This window comes from Hyaena hyaena, unplaced genomic scaffold (genome assembly GCF_003009895.1).
Source record: "Hyaena hyaena isolate Hyena2069 unplaced genomic scaffold, ASM300989v1 scaffold_376, whole genome shotgun sequence".
Lineage (NCBI taxonomy): Eukaryota > Metazoa > Chordata > Mammalia > Carnivora > Hyaenidae > Hyaena > Hyaena hyaena.
The window spans coordinates 820,450-831,051 of NW_024081008.1; positions in this window are offsets into that span (position 1 = coordinate 820,450).

The following is a 10,602-nucleotide window of genomic DNA, read 5'->3' on the forward strand; positions in this document are numbered from 1 at the left end:
TTGTTCTCAGCATTCAAGTCTTTCATGGTTTGCCTCTCTCCCTCTCCCCCACAATTTCTCCCCCTCTCCTTCCCCACGGTCCTCCGTTAAGTTCCTCCTAATCCTCCTATACGTGCAAACATATGGTAGCTGTCCTTCTCTGCCTGACTTATTTCACTCAGCATAACACCCTCAAGGTCCATCCATGTTGCTACACATGGCCAGATTCCATTGTTTCTCATTGCCATGGAGTATTTTATCGTATAGATAAACCACATCTTCTTGATCCATTTGTCCGTGGATGGACACTTAGGCTCTTTCCATGTTTTGGCTATTGTGGAGAGTGTGGCTATGAACATTGGGGTCCATGTGCCCCTATGCATCAGCACTCCTGTGTCCCTTGGGTAAATTCCTAGCAGTGCTATTGCTGGCTTACAGGGGAGTTCTACTGTTAATTTTCTGAGGAATCTCCACCTTATTTTCCAGAGGGGCTGTACCAGTTTACATCCCCACCAACAGTGTAGGAGGGTGCCTGTTTTCATTTTGTTTCTAACAGGAATTCTTTGCATGCTCAATATGAGTTAGACCATTTGAGTAACTTCAAATGAATAATATAAATGTATCAAGCTGTCTGTTAACCTATTTGAGAACGTGGGGAAAAAATGTAACCAAACGCTTAATGAACACTTCATTGTTCATTGATGGGATCTGGGAATTCCCAGAGGTTCAGTGTGAGTACAAAAATCTGACTCCCTTGGCCCATTAGAACACGGTTGATTCTAAGAAACTGGAAAGGGAGGATTTAAGAATAATATTTCATTGCTCTTAATTTGAAGAGCTCAAAGCACTTTATATTAATAACTCTATTAAAGATGCTAGGCCTTAAACCAGGTGATATACATTATTCATGTGGTTTAATCCTCAGTAATCTTTTGAAGTAGATACTATTATCTTCCAGCAGACATGGAGATGATAGATGAGAGCAGAAATAACTTCCCTGAGGTCACTGGCTTGGAGTTAAGACCCTGCCAGTCAAATCCTGTGGTCTTTGTACTGCAGAAGGAGAAACCAATCTGATGGATTTTATTGGCTAAACTTACACGGAAGGCAGGTCGTGCATATCAGGTCTAGAGCAGTACACGGCATAGAGTAGGGCATCAAATGAGTGTTGACGGATCCAGCTGTATGTTCCTCTTGAGAGAGCTCTGGGATCTGGTGAGAGATGTGGTGCTGCTATCAGAAAGAATCAGAGCTCCTGGCTCCTACATTCTCTCAGAGTATTCGACTTTCCCCACTGGAGTCCCACATACCCAAGCTGATACCAAACTTGATGACACCAGCTACAAACCTGGGCATTGTGAGTCTTACTTTAAAAATGTTGTGGGGCGCCTGGGTGGCTTAGTCGGTTAAGCATCCGACTTTCGCTTGGGTCATGATCTCGCGGTTCGTGGGTTCGAGCCCCGCGTCGGACTCTGCGCTGACTGCCGGCTCAGAGCCTGGAGCCTGTTTCAGAGTCTGTCATTTCCTCTCTCTCTGACCCTCCCCTGCTCACGCTGTCTCTCTCTCTCTCCTAGAAATAAATAAAACATTAAAAAAATTTTTTTTAAATGTTGTATAGCTCCAAGGTGCACTGGTGGTTTCCTCACATTAAATAAAATCGGACTTTCAAGTTTCTGTGACCCCAGTAGGGCACACAAATGGGTTTTTGAAGGTGCCATGAAATTTACAATCATCAACTTTGGGGATGAGCACTGAGTGTTATGTGGAAACTAATTTGACAATAAACTATTTATTAAAAAAAAAAAAAAACGAAATTTACAATCATCAGTGTTTGCCAAGTAATTACACAGTAAAATTGAGTCCTAGTCTTACTTAACATATCAATCCACCTCAACAATCACCCTTTTCATTCAAGGAACTCTGTATGCATATCATTTACCTTTAGGGGAGGGGTGTGTGTGAATGAGTTTCAGGTTCAGTTCCCCTTCTACAATTGCTATCTGGGCTTCAGAAAGACAGGCATGGCAAAGCAAATGTTTTGTAGAGGAAACTTTCGGACTCAGTGGTCCACTAGATCTCAGTTCAAATCTCCTGAGCAATTCATTTACCCACAAAAGACCTCAGTTCCCTCTTCTCTCTTTTTTAAAAAACTTTTAAAATGTTTTATTTATTTTTGAGCGAGAGAGAGGCAGGGTGAGCAGGGGAGGGTCAGAGAGAGCGGGAGACACAGAATCCAAAGACAGGCTCCAGGCTCTGAGCTGTCAGCACAGAGCCCGATGCGATGCTCGAATCCATGAACTGTGAGATAATGACCTGAGCCGAAGTCAGGTGCTCAACCAACTGAGCCACCCAGGTGCCCCAGTTCCCTCTTCTCTTAAATAGAAAGAATTGTAATAGTCCTTTCATTAGTACTCTATGGGTTCTGTGGGTTCAATGAGCTAATCTTGATAAAGTCCCTGGCACTTGGGAGGGACTATTACTGAGTTTCTGCTAAGGAAAGGCCAGTATTCCTACAGAAGGGAGTTTGGGGCTGGGGCAACTTGGAGTGAGATGTCCAGGGGCCCAAGACCTCAATTCTGAGTTGGATTTTTTTTCTAAACCAGAGAGTAAGGGACTAGATGAATGATACTTTAGGATATTTTCCCCATTACCTAGGAAGCAAAAGTAATGAAGATTTCTTCCTGAAGTGGCAGGAAAATCCACACTCAAACTTAAACTTTCAGGTAAGGTATGAGATCTCCCAGCCCTGAGTACTCTAAATCACACTGGTTTTTCTCAGACACACTTTCTGTTCTCCCTGATTGTAGAGGTGTGATGGGAATACTTCATCTCAGTCTTTTTCTCCATCATTAATATTTCCCTTTCTACTAGATCATTCCTTTCAGTACAAAAACATGTGGTTATTTCTCCCACATTAATGTTAGTTGATTTTGCTTTTTATTTTCATTTGCCACTATTTCTTTATTGCCTTTAATGTCGTAATTTTTGGAAAGACTTGGCTTTATTCATTTTCTCCCATTTTTTTCTTTTACCGTGGCTCTCGATCAAGCTCTCATACCTGACAACGTGCTCTTGATTGATGACCTCCACATGGCCAAATCCAACAACATATTCTCAGTCTTTTTCTTAAACCAGAAGTTTTTTAGTTGATTGCTCCTTCATCCTTGAAATGATTGATTTGGCTTTCAGGATATTCTTATGTCTCCTTCTCCTTTGTGTTGGAGTGCTCTAGGACTACATCATTTTTTTAAAAATGTAATTTATTGTCAAATTGGTTTCCATACAACACCTAGTGCTCATCCCAACAAGTGCCCTCCTCAACGCCCATCACCTGCTTCCCCCCCTCCCCCATCAACCCTCAGTTTGTTCTCTGTATCTAAGACTCTCTTATGGTTTGCCTCCCTCTGTCTCTAACTTTTCCCCCCTTCCCCTCCCCCATGGTCTCCTGTTAAGTTTCTCAAGATCCATATAGGAGTGAAAACATATGGTGTCTGTCTTTCTCTGACTGACTTATTTCACTTAGCATAATACCCTCAGGTTCCATACACATTGCAGCTAATGACCAGATTTTATCCTTTCTCATTGCCAAGAAGTATTCCATTGTATATATAAACCACATCTTTATCCATTCATCAGTTGATGGATATTTAGGCTCTTTCCATGATTTGGCTGTTGTTGAAAGTGCTGCTATAAATCTAGGGCTTCATCTTGAGAACTCCTCCCTTTCTTGATGATCTTCTCCACTATTAGGCTTTTAAGCACCCTCTATACAGTGATAACATTGAAATTTAATCTCTTGACTCATACTGTGTGCGTGTATATATAAATCTGACTCCTCATCATCTCGCCTTGGATCACTGATTTCTCATCGCAGACTTAACATGTCCCAAATATAAACCTTGAAACTTCCCCCCAGATCTGGTCCCATTTTCTCAACATAATGACAATAGCAGTAGCAAACACTTAAATAGGACTTCCTACGTGTTGGCTACTGTTCGAAGAACTTTATATTAACACTAGTTGTCATCAAAAACTTCATATGAAGTAATTAATAATATTAAATCATTTTATAGTGAAAAATGGAGAGAACTATTACCTTAGTCTGTGTCACAGAGTGAAAGAGTTGGCAGAGCCTGATTCTAGTCTGTACTCTAGTGTCCTTCCAATGCCTGAAGCCAAACATTTTGAAATCGTCTGTAATTTCTCTTCTATCCCTACTTTGGGTCCAACAGCAAATCTTGTAAGTAATACTTTGAGAATACATTCAGAATCTAACTGCTTAGCACTGCCACTGCCACAGTCTTGGCTTCAGTCCTTATTCCTTCTTGACTGGATTATTAAAAATACTCCTCTAACTGATAATCCGTCTATCTATCTCAACATAGGAGACAGGGAGGTTCCCCCATGGTTTTCCGTGTTACTCAGAACAGAAGACTGCATCTGAACAGTGACCCACCATGCTTTAAAACCTTAGCTCCCCTTTTACCTCTCTAACCTCATCTTCTGCTGATGTCTTTGCTCGTTCCACTTTACTCATACTGGGCTATTAGCCTTTCTGGAACATACACACACTCAGCTCTTGTCTGAGGTCATTTTCACTTCTTGTTGCCTTTCCCTGGAGTGTTGTGCCCCCAGGTTTCCACATGACTCTCTTCCTTACCCCCTGTAGATCTTGGGTTACATGTCACCTTTTGGTGAGGATTTCTATTTAAATTGTCACATCTTACTCCATACAAGTCATTATCTTTTCTTCCTTGTTTGAAATTTATTTGCTTAACACCCTTGGACTTCCCTTGATTTCCTTTCCCCCCCCCCCCCCCCCACAGAAGAATGTCAACTTCAGGGCAGCAGAGATTTTTGCTATTTGGGTCATACATTGCTACCCATCAGGTAACTATGTACATAGTGCATATTAAGTGCTCAATAAAGTTTGTAAAATATGCAATAACTGTGAACATGTTTGTAAAAGAACAGATAAAAATCCTTCAGAGATGGAGAGGTGAAGTCATTAGGAATCCCAATACTTTAAATAATAGTTTAATGTGGAGCCAGATGCAATTTTATGTTTTTTAGGGACACCGTCTTTTTTAAAAGTGAAGGATCTAAGCAAGAGAAGAAAAGGGACCCATTCAAAGCCAACTTGCTGCTTAAACCTCCTCCTTCATGGACTGAAGTTTAATCATCCAAGGATGTCTTTCCTGTTTTTTTCAGAAAACTCCACTTCTGAAGTTAACATCAGATGCTCTCATTAAAAACAAACAAATAAACAAAAACAACTTAAAAATTTTAAGTACATGTTTGTTTAAAGATTATCTGTGAAATTTGTCACTGGATTTTCTATGTGTTTCTAGTCAAAAATAGCCAGCTCCCTACTGGTAGCTAGACCATCAGCTGAATAGCAAAATCTAATTGACAGTCCAATTAGTCCTAATGAATAGAAAGTTCCTGTCCTAGGTTATATAATACCTATGTCAAATTATTTGTTAAATAGATTCTAGAAGGAGACCAGGAGATAGCCCATGAGATTTATAGCCTTCAAATTTTTTACTTCAAATAAACTAAATATAGTATTCTCCCAGATCGGAGGTCTGACTTTTATCCTAGGCTATGAATTCCACTGGCTTCATTAGTTTTAGATATTGGGATTTTAAAATCTAGAGCAAGAGCGAAGATCTGAGCCCTTATCAGTGCCAGTGCAAGCCTTTGGACGCTCATTAAGGTTCTTGGATTTATTTTAGGAAACCAGATTTTTATGGGTCAAGGTTGCCCCAATTTTGGTGGGCTATCGCCAGATGAGACAGCCTGAAACTATAAAGTGTCACTGTAAGGATCCCCTTCCTTTAGATTTTTACTTTGATGTGAGCCTCAAGAGATTTGAAAACATTTTAAGTGTATTTGTATATTTTTATATAACATCGTATTCCAAACAGAATTGGTCCTAGTTCATTTTTTTTCCCACATAACATATCACAGAATAACATTCTAGATACATTCTCCACAATTTGACCTTTATTCACAATTATTCATTCCTCAAGCTTGATGATCAAACCAACACTTGCTAGGTATTTTTTCCTTGTTACTTGTTTTCCTTTTTAGATCTTTTGGTAACAGATCTACCTATGAAGTCATGCTTAAGCTCCTCTAAATGTTGAAGTTTAAAGTTTTCGAAAACTGTGTGCTGAAGGATTGGTTTGGGATCGGATCTGCTCCTTGTTTCTGATACAGTCTGTTCATCTTTGTGGAAAGAAGCCTAGACAAGGAGATTCAGCACAGCAAACTAAGAGAGAGTTTCTATGGGAATCATCAACAACAGCAGGGAAAAGTGGGATTTGTGTTCTAATTCTCATTAATGCATCCCCAAAGTTATACTTTAGGCTTGGTCTACTTAACAGCCTCATTCAACCATATTGTAACCAAGTCAAATAGATCTCTCTCTTTGTTTTAGGTAGATAGGCAACAAAGCTTGTGAGTAGTTACTCACCTTAAGCTACATCCAGTATGTGACAGAGGGAGAGTTCAGATCCAACTCAAGGTTTGCTGCAAATGATAAGGTCTAATCCATTATGTTGTACTCACTCTTTTACGTTGACTTCTCAATGTTCTTCTCAGGTCACACAGGTTTTATGCTTTACTCACTTAAAAGATTTTCCGTCTTACCCATTTTCTTTCTTTGGTTCTAGGTGTCTATGTTTGACACGTGAATGGGTGGGATGGTCCCTCAAAGCACAGAGACTTCTTTATCTGTGCCACTGGAGCACTTAAAAAATGTTCATTTATTTTGAGATGGGCAGAGAGAGAGAGAGAGAGAGAGAGAGACAGACAGACAGAGAGGGAGAATGATCAACAGGCTCTGCATTGTCAGCACAGAGCACAGTGTGGGGTTTGATCCAGTTAACACTGAGATCATGACCAGAGCTGAAATCAAGAGTCAGACCCTAACCAGACTGAGCAACCAAGGTGTTCCTATTTGAGCACTTTTTATAAAATCAACTGATTTTATTAAGACACCTCAAATTTTACATTATTGTTACTTGCATGTCCAAATGTCTCACTTGAGTTTGAGCTTTCCTGGAGGCAAAGGATAAGAATGGAGTCCTATTTGTGACATACATAGAAACCCCCAGGAGCCATTATTTGGAAACTTAATTGATGGCTGAGGTCATAGTGTTGAACTGGTGTTGTGAATACTTGTCTCATAGACACTCAGAGAAACAAGAGTGAGATCTTGCCCAAGCTACAGTGTACCTCTCCCTCAAGAGCTTAAATTATCTCATATTTGACATTATCTGAATTCCACATACAAAAGAGGTCAGGGTTATCATTGTGGTATGTTCTCAAAATAGACCCAAGCTGTTCTCCATGTCTCCAAAGTATAGAAGTACAAGAACTATTCTGTTCTCAGCATTTAAAAATATATAATCACACCCAAATTATTTAGAATTACAGGGTTTTCAGTCTGGGAAAGACAGATCATGACTTTCTTAACCCAAAGTGAAAACTTAATTCCTAAAAGGTTAACTTCTTTGTGATCACACAGGCTCTTCATACACTATTCTCATTTTTATTCTTGTTTCTTCTGGCAAATTCACTGGGTTACTATGCTTTTGAAAGACCTGGGTTTTTTTTTGTTTGTTTGTTTTGTTTGTTTTGTTTTGTTTTTGTTTTTTGAATAGCCTTGGGGATTCTAATATTTCCTATTGGGAGCCTCTATTTTAATAACAGCTATGGTGGACCTATCAGAAAATGCTTTCTGACTTTAGTTGGTCAAATTAAAGTCAATTAAAAATTACTACTTTTGTATCTACTAAGCATTGTGTCAGGCATAGGGGAGATTACAGCATTTTCTGGGGATTATCTTCTTACTCCTTATTTTATTCTAGTTCTCTAGGTTCTCTTCACATACTTAGATTTAACTTATTAGAACCTGTGTTCTATTTGAGGTAAAATTCTGCTTTATAAATTCTTCCCTACTGTCTGTTTGAGACCTGCCAGTAACCCTCATTATGACCTTGAATATGTCATTACACATCTCTCACTAAGTTCCATCCACATGGTTGCAAGATGAAAAGGACCAAACGTATGATGCTGCCATGTAGATGGACCCTGTTGGATTGTTTAGGATTACATTGAAACCTTTCCTGCAAAAATTTTTGTTATCAACAGTGAAAACATGATAGGAGCTAATAACTCATTAGTGCCCTAAGTATTCTAGAGTTTTCTGAAGATAATTGGCTATACTTTCTTTTCCACATTTGCTCTTAAATACATGTATATTGGAGGCACTGTATCTAACACGGTCTCATTCCTAGCCTGCTTCTCTCTACTTTTGACTTGCATGAAGTTGTGCAATCTGTTGGTCTCTTCTCTCTCTCTCTCTCTCTCTCTCTCTCTGTGTGTGTCTCTCTGTCTCTCTCTCTCTGTCTCTCTCTTTAAAGCTTACTTATTTACTTTGAGAGAGAATCCTAAGCAGGCTCTTCATTATTAGCAAGGAACCTGACAAAGGGCTCAATTCCACAAACTGTGAGATCTTGACCTGAGCTGAAGTCAAAAGTCAGATGCCCAACTGACTGAGCCACTCAGGCACCCCAATTGGTTGATCTCTTAACTTTTGATGTAGTGGCAGGGGATAGAGGACAATTGGTGCCATCCAGCATCATTTGACTGCTTTCCTACTCTGAGATTCATTAGTTTCAATTATGAAGAGGAATAATAAAACAAAATTTTGAGTCAAGTGATATGGAATCCTATTCTATCCAAATATTCTTAAAATTGAGAGATAATGAATATTTTTGATGTAACATCCCTTAGCCTCATTTTTTCCTATTTCACTCTAATCTTTAAGACATTCTTTTAAAAAAAATCAGTGTAATTAACATAGTGTTATAATAGTTTCAGGTGTGCTATATGGTGATTCAATAGTTCTATACATACTCAGTGGTCATCATGACAAGTATACTTAATTCCTTTCACTTACTTTCCCCATTTCCCCCACCCTGCCCTGGTAACCATAAGATTTTTTCTCTATGGCCAAGAGTATCTTTGTCTCTTTTTTTCCTTTGTTTGTTTCTTAAATATGAGTGAGATAATAAGTTATTTGACTTTATCTGACTGATTCATTTCACTTAACATTATACTCACTACCTCCATCCATGTTGTTGGAAATGGCAATACTTTATTTTTAATGGCTGAGTAATATTCCCTTGTATATATACCACATCTTCTGTATCCATTCATTAGTTGGTGGACACTTGGGTTGTTTCCATAATTTGGTTATAGTAAATAATGCTTCAATAAACACAGGGATGCATATATCATTTTGAATTAGTGCTTTTATGTTCTTAGGGTAAAAACCCAGTAGTGGAACTACTAGATCACACGATAATTTTATTTTTAGTTTTTTGAGGAGCCTCCATACTGTTATCCACAGTGGCTACACTAGTTTGTGTTCTTACCAACAGTGTGTGAGGGTTCCTTTTACTCCGCATCCTTATGAACACTTCTTATTTCTTAGGTTTTTGATTTTCACCATTCTGAGAGGTGTGAGGTGACATCTTATTGTTTTGATTTGCATTTCCTTGATGTTGAGCATCTTTTCATGTGTTTGTTGTCCATCTGGATGTCGTCTTTGGAGAAATATCATGTCTTCTGCCCATTTTCCAGTTGGATTTTTTGGTATTTGGGTGTTGAGTTGTATCAGTGCTTATATATTGGATACTACCCCTTGTTGGCCATGTCATTTGCAAATATCTTCATCCATTCATAAAACATTCTTGTGGATCATTTACTTAAGTCTATGCTATGTTTCAGCTCTATGCCGTAGGTTTATATACAATTAGAACTAACAGTGGCTTGGATTTACCTCCTTTTATCTCTGACTTTCCACCTCACCTTTTCAAGATGCCTTTTGTTTCTGCTAAAAGTTTCCCAGAGCACTGCTCTCACATCAAACATAGGATACATCAGTGATAATTCTGGTTAATGGTGTCTTTCATGACTTCAGTACAGCTCTAGGCATTAACTTTTAGATCTCATTTGGACATCATTTCCCAGGTTCTATTGTGTTTCATACTGAGCCAATATCCCAGGTACATGGAGAGAAAGACTGAAGAACTACTTCTCTGCCAATATTTTGCTGGAGATCAAAAGGAACAGAACTTTTAAGACCTGCACAGAATTCAGAGTTTGCTAATGCCCCAAACTGCAAACATTATTGATTGACACTGTGCCAATGAGCTTTTCACGTTGCAGCAGATAGCCTGAAGTTTGTATGTTTTCCATCAATTGCAAGAATACCTTGTAGCAGGGGGGACTAGGAAACATGTGTAGCAGAATGAATGAAAAACACTGGATCTCAGCATGTCAAAGTCTAGACATTTCTTTTTTTTTTTTTTTTAGTTTTTTATAGTTTATTTATTTTTGAGACAGAGACAGAGCATGAGCTGGGAAGGGGCAGAGAGAGAGGGAGACACAGAATCTGAAACAGGCTCCAGGCTCTGAGCCGTCAGCACAGAGCCTGACGTGGGGCTCGAACCCATGAACCGTGAGATCATGACCTGAGTTTACTTTTAGATACAATGCCTCCTACTCCTGACCTACCTTCCTCCACCATATCCATCAGGATCC